We start from the raw sequence: 12,153 nt of genomic DNA on the forward strand, positions 1-12,153 counted from the left end.
GACTAATCTTATGAAGTGTGCAGTTCCAGTCGGGCTTTGAGGTAGTTTCTGTGTAATTCTAGGAAGGAAGGCAAACTACTCACCTCTAGGATTGCATAGTACAACTGTTTTGGGGGATAACCTCAAGCACTATGTAGTTCCAGGCAACAGAGAAGCATCATTGTGTATATTTTCCTATAGATTCACAAGCTCATGCAATTTACCAAAGAAAAGGACAAGAATATACTTCTACATTCAACCAGCGAAAGAAAATAGATCAATGAAAACAATATGAACAAGAAGAAGATAAATCAATTTCACATAAAACAAGATGTATCTAGGGAAAGCCACTGCTCAAAACCCCTACTATTTTTATTGCATTAAATCAAAAATCCAAGATGATAATATAATGCTTTTTCTCATAAGAACAATCCCAACACAAGTATAATCAACTCTCAGCTCACAATCTAGCTCAAACCAAATCCTTAGTGTATTCTACATCTCTCCAAGCCCCTATTCCCTTACACAATTCCTATGGCTAAATATCCCATATTAATGGGAATCCAATGCTTCCAAAACTGTGTAATGCAATCCAGGTTGACTTCCTGATTGCATGCATGATCTATACAACTCGGTAAATCATACAATTGATAATACACTATCCCTGCACTCTAGTCTCAACTGGGTCTTTCTCAGAATCAACATGCAAGAGTTTCTGATGAGGGAATCTTCAGTTAACTAGAGTGACTCTTGTGGATGCACTAGTGCACCAACTGACTCTTAACTCTTTATTAGTTCCACAAACAATTTGGAACTAATTTAATTGAAAATAACTCAGTAAACTAAGTTATTTAATTACAACTGATAATTAAACTCATCCTGGACCCCTAAAACTTAGGGAGAACATATACATGAATTCAGAAATATTTCCAACTCGCAATCCATAAGCTAGTTAAGTTAATTAAACTTAATTAACTATTTACAATTTGTGATGAGAATATAATTTAATTTTACTTCACAGTTTAAATTCAAGGACAAATTTAAATTGGAATTTCTTCTTACCATTTCTCAACACTCCCACTCAACAGGAAAGGGATTATCAGCTACCCTGATCCTGTCCCTATGAAAATCAAATTTACATCTTGACAATGCCTTTGTAAAAATGTCAGCATCTTGCTTCTCCGTGGGAATGTACTCTAACAACATAATCTACCTCAATACACAATCTCTTAGATGATGATATCAGATATCAATATGCTTGCACTAATCATGAAAACATTGGATTTTCAGAGTGTTTGATACAACTTTGATTATTGTAGTAAATTAAAGTTGGTTCCATCTGTTGACTGAACAAACCAACCAGGATATTCCTCATGCAGATGGCCTCACGTGTTGCCTGACTTGTAGCCATGCACTCTGCCTCTACCGAACTGAGTGCAACTGATCTTTATTTCCTGTTGCATCAGGAAACTATCATTGTCCCAATACTGAAGATCCTTCCTGATGTGCTCTTCTGGTCGGATGTACTCCCTACCCAATCTTCATCGGTGATGCCTTGAAGCGTCAATCCATCTGTCTATCTGTACCATAATCCATACTAAGAAGTGCCCCTGAGGTATCTCAACACATGCTTTCTTACCATCCAATACAACTTGGTAGGCCTAATGATCACTTGACTAATCTGGTTAACTGAATAACACATATCTGGTCATGTGTTCACCAAGTACATGAGTGAACCCACAAGCTACCTATAAACAGTAGCTTCCACTACTTCCCCTAAAGTAGCATCCTCCTTCTTCCAGTTACCTACTAGAGGAGTCTCCATGGTTTTTTTCTCTCCGTGTGGAATCTCTTGAGTATATGGTTGGCTTACTTTCCCTGAGACACAAACAACTACCCATATCCTTGCCATACCTCCATGCCAAGAAAGTAATGCATGAGCCCTATGTCCTTCATCTCATACTGTCTTGCAAGGTCCTCCTTGCAAGAATTGATCAGTTGATCATCACTGTCAGTATGAGATCATCAACATAAAGTACAATGATCAAAAGTTTACCTTCCACCACTATGTGGTACAGGTTGGCATCTGCTTCACTCTTAGTGAAGCCCAACCCAATGAAGTAGATATCTATCCCGATGTACCAAGCATGGGGTGCTTGCTTCAGCCCATACAATGCTATCTTAAGCTAGCACACATGTGACTCATGGTCAAAGGTCTCAAAACCTTCAGGATTCTCTATGTACACCTCTTCCTCAATCATGACATTAAGGATGGTTGTCTTTACATCCATCTGATGTATCTTCCAACCCATATGCACTAACAGTGCCAATATAGATATGATTGATGAGTACCTTGCAACAGGAGAAAAGGTCTCATCATAGTCAATCCCTTCTACCTTTGAAAAGCCACGGACCACAAATATGGCCTTATGATTCTCCACACTACCATCTATAGCTTGACTTACCTTGTAAAGCCAATGGGATCTCACCACTAACTTGTCCTCCAATCTCAGGACCACCTCCAAACACTGTTACAAGCTATGGAGTCATACTCCACCATGGCATCAACCCAAAATGGTTGTTGCGTTGCTTCCATAAAGGAAGACGAATCTGTCACAACACATTCACCCATAAGAACCTTGTATCTAGTGTACCTCTTAGGTGACCTCCTCTACCTGTGATGAGAAGTGGGTGCTCCCACATTCTCCATTACATCATTCAACAATCTGTTAGCCACTTTGGTGTGCTTTCTTCCCTCTCTGGAAGACTCTGCCTTAGTGGATGTCTCCACTCCCATATCCTTTGAATGTGGTTGCTCCAGATCAATCTGAGGCTCCTCAACCTTAGAAGCTAAAATCTGCACAACCTCATGTAGCTCAATCTCCCTCTCAAGGGAACCTTACATGGCCTTCACCTCATCGAATCTGACATGCTTGTGAACCACTATCATCCTACTAGTCGAAAAGTACACCCAATAGTTTTTAGGTGTATCAGTGTACCCAACAAATATCCCCAACTCTATTGTTGGCTCAAGCTTCTTCCATGCATCTTTGGTCACATGGAAATATATCGATGACCCAAAAATCTTGAAGTGACCAACATCTGGCCTCTTACCGGAATAAGCCTCATCTGGTGTCTTCATCCCAAGTATCCGTTGTGGGCTACAATTCTTAACATAAACCATTGTGTTGCATGCCTTAGCCCACAAGTGTAGTGGTAGGCCTTGATCATGCAACATCACCCTCGCTGCTCCTACTATGATTTTGTTCTTCCTCTCAGCCACCCCATTCTGCCGAGGGTTATGTGGTGCTGTCAACTCCCGTTTAATCCCTTCCACTGCACAAAAGTTCTTAAACTCATTTGAGACATACTCACCACCGTTATCACTCCATAGAGCTTTAACCTCATTTCTCAACTCTTTCTCCACCAATTCTTTAAACTCGCAAAACTTTATGAAGGTTTGATCCATATTCTACATGAAAAATATCCAGCATTTTCGAGAAAAGCCATCAGAAAATATAACATAATACCTATGTTTGGTCGTGGATGTTGCCAAGAATGATCCACACACATCTGAATGGAATCACTCTAAAATAGCCTCTGCTCGACTGTCTCTATCATGAAAGGAATACTTAGTATATTTTTCCAAAGTACACCCCTTGCATGTATCAACTTGCTCAAGCGTACATTTGGGAAGACCAATAGAGTGTTGAAATATCTTCAAAGCCCTAAGATGTAAGTTGCCCAATAGCCTGTGCCACAACTCGCCAAAATCTCAAATTTGTACCCTTTCTTCTTTTTTTCTCAAGGAAGCACACTCCTCTACCTCCATCTTATAGAGATTCTTCACTCGAATCCCTATCTTCTTTACTTGACTTGTGGCTGTGTCGAAGGAATTCTTTTCATTTCGAGAAGATCACATCATAGCCTCTATCCTCAAGCATGGAAATGGATACCAAGTTCTTTTCAGTCTAGGCACATACACAACATTATTCAAGGTGAGTGGAGCCCCATCCTCCCTCTGAAAAGTAATCGTGCCCAATTCAGTAGCACTATACTTCCCATCGTCACCCATCTTGATATGCATCTAGAGATCTTTCTCCTCCAGGTCATTGAATAACTCCTTGTCGCCAGTCATGTGGAATGAAGCTCCACTGCCTAAGTACCATACAATACCCATCATTCATGACACCATGCATGCAATGAGGGAAAATCCCAATTCGAATTGAGAGGCCAAAGCCTCACCTGCCACTCCTCCTAAGGACTTCTTCTTGGACTTCTTGAGTGGACAATTTGTAGCAAAATGGCCCAGCTCATGACAATGAAATCACTTCAATTTTTTCATGTATCTCTTCTTACCTCCATGATAAGAATCCAATTTGTAATGGGAATATTTCCCTTTCCCCTTATTCACCTTAATCGCTAAGGTACAATTCTCTTCATCATCAGTCTTTGATGAAGAGCCATCCCTGGTGTTCCTCCTAATCTCCTCTTACATCAAATCTGACCATCATCATTCCCAATCTGACAGCTTCTCCGAATCATTAATAGAGTCCTGATAACTATGCCAACTCTTTTGGAGTCCTAGAAGAGAAAGAATCACCATATCATCCTCGAAAACCATGATTCCAACACTTCCAAGTTCATCACGACATTTAGTGAAACTAGTCAAGCATTTTGGAATAGTCTCACCTTTCTCCATTTTGATTTTTTGAAGTTTGTCCTTCAGTGCCAATTTCCTGTGGTCACTATTGTTCTGATACAAGTCCATCAATGCTTTCCACATAGTAGATGAAGTTTCCTTGCCATGGAGACTTGAGACAATGTGGTCTTGAACTCCCTCAAGGATTATCTGCCTCGCCTTCACCACACACTCTTCAATTTGGCCAAATTCTATGCATTTGATGCTTCTAGCTTAGGGAATTTATTGATCAATTAATTCAATGAATTCCTTCAAGCCATTATCCTCTAGCACAACCTCCATTCTGACCCTCCAGGCTATAAAATTTTAGTTGCCGTCCAAGGCATACTCAAGCTGCAAGTCGTAGAACTCCATCTACTGATCCTGAAGTATGTATTGAAAATTTGAATTTCACTTATAACCCAAAAATCAAAACTTCTAAATCTCCTCTATTTTAATGTCTTCAGCTCTGATACCATGTAGAATTTCCTATAGGTTCACGAGCTCATGCAATTTACTAAAGCATAGGAAAAGAATCTACTTCGACTTTCAACCAGCGGAAACCAATAGATTGATGAAAAAAATATGAAAAAGAAGAAGATAAATTAATGGCACATAACACAAGATGTATCTGGGGAAAGCCACTGCTCGAAACCCCTACTATCTATATTTCATTAAATCAGAAATCCAAGATGAGAATACAATTCTTGTTCTCAAAAGAACAATCCTAGCACAAGTATAATCAACTCTTAGCTCACAAGCTAGCTCAAGCCAAATCCTTTGCCTACTCTACATCTCTTCAAGCCCCTATTTCATTGCACAATTCCTATGGTTGAATAGCCCATATTAATGGGAATGCAGTGCTTCCAAAATTGTGCAATCCAATCTAGGTTGAATTCCTGATTGCTTGCATGATCTATACAACTCAGTAAATCATACAATTGATAGTACACTATCCCTACACTCTAGTCTCAACTGGGTCTTTCTTAGAATCGACAAGCATGAGTTTCTACTGAGGGAATCTTCAGTTAATTAGAGTAATATTTGTGGATTCGCTAGTGCACCAACTAACTATTAACTCTCTATTACTTCCAAAAATAGTTTGGAACTAATTAACTGAACATAACTCTGTAAACTATGTTATCTAATTACAACTCAGAATTAAACTCATCCTAGACCCCTAAAACTTACGGAGAACATACACATGACTTCATAAAGACTTCCAACTTGAAATACCTAAGCTAATTAAGTTAATTAAACTTAATTAACTATTTATAAGTTGCTATGAGAATAGAATTTGATTTTAATTCACAATTTAAATTCAAGTACAAATTTAAACTGTAATTTCTTGTTGCCATTTCTCAAAACACTAAGGACTGAGACTACACAGTGTAGCTCAGTCGGGGATTGGTGAGGTAGAGTTGTTCAGTCGGAAGGATTTTTAGGAAAATGGCTAAGTGTGAGAGGCAAGTGAACTTGTGAGGACTTGACATTGTGATCACACACTTAGCATACTTCGACAACATGACAACATAGACCACCAGGACAACAAGACAAAGTATTACACTTTGTGAGATTGTCTAGAGTTAAAAGCGACAAGTGCGACACTTGGGATAAACCTTTGGATGACTGTGATGACACTTGTGCGACAATGCTTACAACTTTGTGTATGAGTTTGATAGATGTTTACATGGCTAGGACAAATTTTATACACAAATACCAACCTTCAACGTCACTAGAATTGTTCGCAAACATGACATAACAACCAAACATGTCAAAAGACGACAATTTATCCAACAAGAGAAAGGGAGCAAGAAAAGTAGAGGAAACACATGGAATGAATTTCAATGCTTGCAACCATGCATGTCATTGAAGATATAATGATATGACAATGATAAGAATTCCTTCAAGCTACACTAAGAGGCATATTTAAAATTATGTGCTTTGTTTTCCATACTTACCCTCTAAAGGGTTATGCATCAAATGGAGTCTTCATGCGGTCTCAATCTTCTATCATACCTTGGGCTCCTTGGTCTGCTTATTTTTCTCCTCAACTCCTTGAGAGTCATCTAGCATGTAATCCTTCTTCATGGCCTCTGAGAGACACAATTATGCAGTTTCATCAGGTAGTGACTGTTGTGAGATGAGGCCCTAGGAGGACACATCTGCACAGTTTTAGTATGCAAGGCAGACTAAGCAGCTGAGGGACAAAACTGCACAATTTTAGGATACAAGGCACTACTGTGGGATGAGGCCCTGGGAGGAGACATCTACATAGTTTTAGGATGCAATGTAAACTGGGAAGCTGAGGGACAAAACTGTGTAGTTTTAGGATGCAAGGCACTAGGCAGATGAGATGTCTGAGGGAAAAAGCTATGTACTTTCTGGAGACAGTGGGTTTCAGTTGAGGGAAGGACACTAGAGGAAACCACTGTGCAGTTTTGAATGCTAAGGGAGGTTGGGCTTTCTAAACATTGCACAGTTCTAGTAGGAAAGGGAAAAGATTGAGCATTGCAGATGTGAAGTGCATAGTTTAGGAAAGCTGGATGAGGTTAGGTAGCTAGGGAAACTCCAAAATTTGGCTAAGTGTGGGATCATTGGAACCAATGTGAACAATGATAGAAATTGACTATGATCACACACTTGAACACTTAATGATACTACATAGATCATCCAAAACATATAGCACATACTTCACTTAATGGAAGAACCTTTGTGGCAGCTTACAACAAGTGTGGCTCTGATGATAGAATTTGCGAGGATAAAGGTGACACTTGTACAAGAGTGTGTCCAATGAGTGTGAAACATGTCTATGTGATGAGAACAACCCATTCTCACAAATATTTACCCTTGAAGCAAAACAAACTTCCCTTTGCATGACAAGCGATAATTCCCATGCCCAAGGATGACACATAATATATAAAGATAAAATCATGAACGAATCTTAATATCGAAGAGGGGAGCTTGAGATCATCATATTACCCATTAGATACTAAGGAAAGAATGATCACGGGATCAAAAGTAGGCTCCGAAATTGAGTGTAGGCCAAAATTTTGGAGGGTGTTGGAGGTGCTACAACATACTTGAAGGCCAAAGACCATTACCCTAGCTTGGTGACCAGAAGTGGTAATGTCACTCCACTAGAGCCTATGATCATGGTAGTCAGCTCGTGATGAGACCTCCTATCGTCTATTATATTTTCACTTTCCTTTGTTCTAATTTTTTTAATCATAAAATATTACTTAATGAATGGGGTGGCATATCAACTCCTTAGGGATGGTGTGAAAAAATTATAATAGTTAATTTTTAGCTCACTAATTTTTTCTCTGAATCTTATTTTCAAAAATATCGTAGAATAATTAAATATTGGAGTGAAAGAAAGATCCTTAAGTGGTGATAGAAGGAATATTGGGGGAGTTAAACATTAAGGAAGTTTAGAATAAAAAAAATGATTTCTTATAAAACATTCTCCTATGATAATCATTAGGAAATTTAGTTATCCAACCATCATATCAAAAGAGGTTTTAATATGTTCCTTACCCTAAATAAATAGAAGTATTAACAAGTTAGGGAAATAGTAGTCACATTTAAGGAACAACAGTTGTGGTTAAAGAAACAACAAGTATGATTACTGGTGTTGTGACTCAGGAAACAACAACTGTGACTAAGGAAACAATAAATATGATTAAGGAAACAACAAATGTGACTAAGGAAACAACAATTGTGATTAAGGAAACAACACTTGTAAGTAAGGAAACAACAACTGACACTAAATAAACCTCAACTGTAACTAAGGAAACAACAATTGTGATTAAGGAAACAATGGCGTTTCCATAAAAATAATCGTTATATTTTCCAAAAACCATAAAAAAAGTACAAATTATTTACATCATGTATAAAATGAAAAATATTTCGAAAAAAAATTACCTGGTTGTGATTGTGGGGACATTTCCCTGATTAGCTACAACCTGCAAATTCGCATCATTATTAATTTCATGAAGAAAAGATTATCATGTAAGTGGTTGGTGATATAGACAAAGTCAATGCCCATTGGCAAGGAAAGAAATTCTAGAGTTATCAATCATAGTGAGGCACATCATTCCATTGTCATATACTTCGGTAACTTCGTAAAATCCAAACCATCTTGTTTGGATTTTACTTAGAAAGTTTTGGAATCTGGAGTCATATAACAACACACAATCCCCTTTATGAAAGGTTTTCCTTTTAATCAGCCAATTGTGCCATTTATCTCTCTTTTGTTGAAATATGGTTGTGTGTTGTAAGGAAAGAAGGAGCATTTCATCCATTCTGTTGAGTTGTTTTTGGCACTATTTTTGTGCCTTCGTAAGATCCAGTCCAACTTCCTTAGTAATTCTGAGAGTATTGAATTCAAAATCAATCGGAAAGATATGTTCCTTACAAAAAATGAGCTGATAAGGTGAATAGAAAGTATTGTTGCACTAAGTTTTCTGATAGGCCCATAAGGCTCTAGGAAGATTAGAGGCCTAGTCTCGGTAGTTCACATATACTGTCTTAGTTAAAATTGCCTCTAATACTTTTTTTTTATTGCCACCTGCCCATTTGCTTGTGGGTAGTAAGGAAAGGTAATTTTGTGTTTGATGTGATTTTTTTGCAATGTGGCCAAAATTTTATAAGCAGTGAACTATGATCCCCCATTAGTTACAAGCTCTTGAGTTAACCCATACCAAACGAATAGTTCGAATAGAAAAATAATAACTACTTCTTTTGTGGCCCTTGATAGTGCTACTAGTTCCACCCATTTGGTTATGTAGGCTGTACAAACCAAAATATATGTCTTATGATTTGAAGGTGGATTAAGGGGACCTACAAAGTCCATTTCCCATCTTTCAAATGGTTGTAATACAATCTATGGTTGAAGGGTAATTTCATCAGCATGAATGGGATGACCCATTCATTGACAACTGTCGCAGCTCTAAACATATTTATTTATGTCTTTAAATTTCATAGGCCAGAAATAATATATTTGTAATACCTTATGTCTAGTTCTTCAATCAGAAAAATTACCTCCACAGGGTTCATCATGGCAATCCTTGAGGATGTCATAAATTTTGTATTCTCTAATACATCTGTGAATTTGAATATCAACCCCTATGTGGAAGATGTAACCATACATCGATGAAAATTGTGCACTGCGTTGGATGATAAGATTATTTCCATGGGATGACAAGTGTGATGGCAGCTTTCCAATTGCCATATAATTTGCCACATCAAGATAACACGATGTTTTGATGGTCACAACAAACAAATGTTCATCTAGTAATTGGTGTTCCAATGGTAGAGGGTAAGCCACATACATGATTCTTGATAATAAATCTGTGACAAGGTTCTCTTTTCTCAGTTGGTCCTTTATAGTAATGTCATACTCCTATAATAAAAGTAACCAATAAGTTACTCTTCCATTAGTATTAGGTTTGTTAGCAAAATATCGAATAGTAGAATTATTACTATACAAAAAAATTGGATATCTTGTTATATAATGATGAAATTTATTTATAGCATAAACGAAAACCAAAAACTCTTTTTTTGTTACAATATAGTTTAACTCTATAGGTGTGAGGTTTTTTTTGATATAATATATTACGCAGGTCTTCTTATCATCTTCTTGTCCAAGAAATACTCCTATCAACGTATTTGATGCATATGATGATATATGGAATGGTAGACTCCAATTTGGTCCCCGACAACTGTGCCAAATGTTGAGCCAATTAATTATCCCTAAAGGACCAACTAACTAATTTAGATTAGCTTGTCAACTTGAGGTCTCTTATTTCTATGTCAAGGTTATCCACAAAGTTGATGAAAGAGAAATATTAGTATGATTAATCACTATTATCCTAATGGGAAGTAAAACTGCAATGATAAAGAAATAAACTCATAACAAAATTAAAATTTTTTCTTCTAACTAAACCAAACCATTCAAACCATCAAATCCTAAATACTTTATACAAGGAACAACAAGGGAAAACTATAAAAAATTAAGCTATTACCTAAGGAAAAACAACTACAAAGTGAGAGAAAAGTACTACAAAGTTATATTATCGAAAGGAAATTGAAAAATGAAAAATAAATCAACGACAATCCCAATGAATTAGATAAAGTAATTTCAATCTGTAACAACCAATTGTAATTTCTATTTAAAATAGAACATGTGATTTAGCTAACGAGCAACTCTATATTGAAAGTGATTAAGAAAATAAATAACTAAAGAGAAAGACCAAAACATGAATTCAATAATACAGGTAAATACTGTGTTCCTTCCAGGATAAGGCCCAAATCACTGGAATCGAATTGCCTTGAAAAAGGAATCAACATAGAAAAATAACTTTGGATACTAAAAGATTTCATTTGAATTATAGAGGATTGATTACAATCAATGCCTTCGTAAGTTCACGACTTATGTCATTATAGATAAACAACCTCCTTTGAGGCCCAATTCCTAGTCTCTATATTATGTTTATAGAAGATAAGAACATTAAATCTATTTTTGATAAAGTGTGATCCTGAGAATATGAATATTATCAGGATGCTCATTTTAAATTACAAAAATTCATAATATTTCCAGATGACGAAGTCGAAATCCTGTCCTTAACTTATTTTCTCCAAACAAGGATTAACAACATCAAGATATCCGATCTATGATCAATCTAGGGAACAACATCACGTGACAACTCATTGATAGATTTCTATCCAAAATAAGGATCCTACAATGAGTAAATAACACCTTTTTATGATCAGATTAGTTCATAAAGGCAATAGAATAATAGATATGCATTAAATGTTCCTAGAATCCTTACTACAAAGATTATAATGTACCAAATACAAGAAATACTTAGGAAAGTAATATAAAAACTAAGAAATAAGGTAAGGAAATTATAACAATTATGAGGCCCGACAGGTGCTAACTCTGAAATCTCTGTTGGGAACACACCTTGTAACTACTATAAGATCAGGTACTTCTTCAAATATTCTACGTCCTCAACATCCTTACCTTTATCACTATAAATATATATTGCAAATAACGCACACACTTTTCAACTACTATTCTTAGCCTACATAGTTGTAACCATCCCCACTAATGTATGCTTTTTCTTACCTTGCAAGATTCTTTTGTTCTCCATTGTCATCCAAGCACTCAATAGTCTTATCATAACAATCTACTTTGGTCTGTGAAGATGCAACCAATCCATACCCAACAACATATTGTATGAGTCCAACAAAAGTACATTTAGATGCATTGATGTCGGCATTCCATTCAACTCAAATGCACAAGCTCTTACATAGTGATGAAATCTCTTCTTAGTACCTGTAGCCAGCTGCACTAACCAAGACTTTGCATGCACTTCTTTATTCAAACCACACTTATCCACTAGGTTAGGATTAACATAACTATAATTAGATCCATGGTCAATCAAAATAGAAACAACTTGATCACAAAGCTTATTGTCCATATC

Source organism: Pinus tabuliformis, chromosome 5_2, assembly GCF_031772625.1.
Source record: "Pinus tabuliformis cultivar Carrire ecotype Pingquan chromosome 5_2, CPIR1, whole genome shotgun sequence".
In the NCBI taxonomy this organism is placed as follows: Eukaryota; Viridiplantae; Streptophyta; class Pinopsida; order Pinales; family Pinaceae; genus Pinus; species Pinus tabuliformis.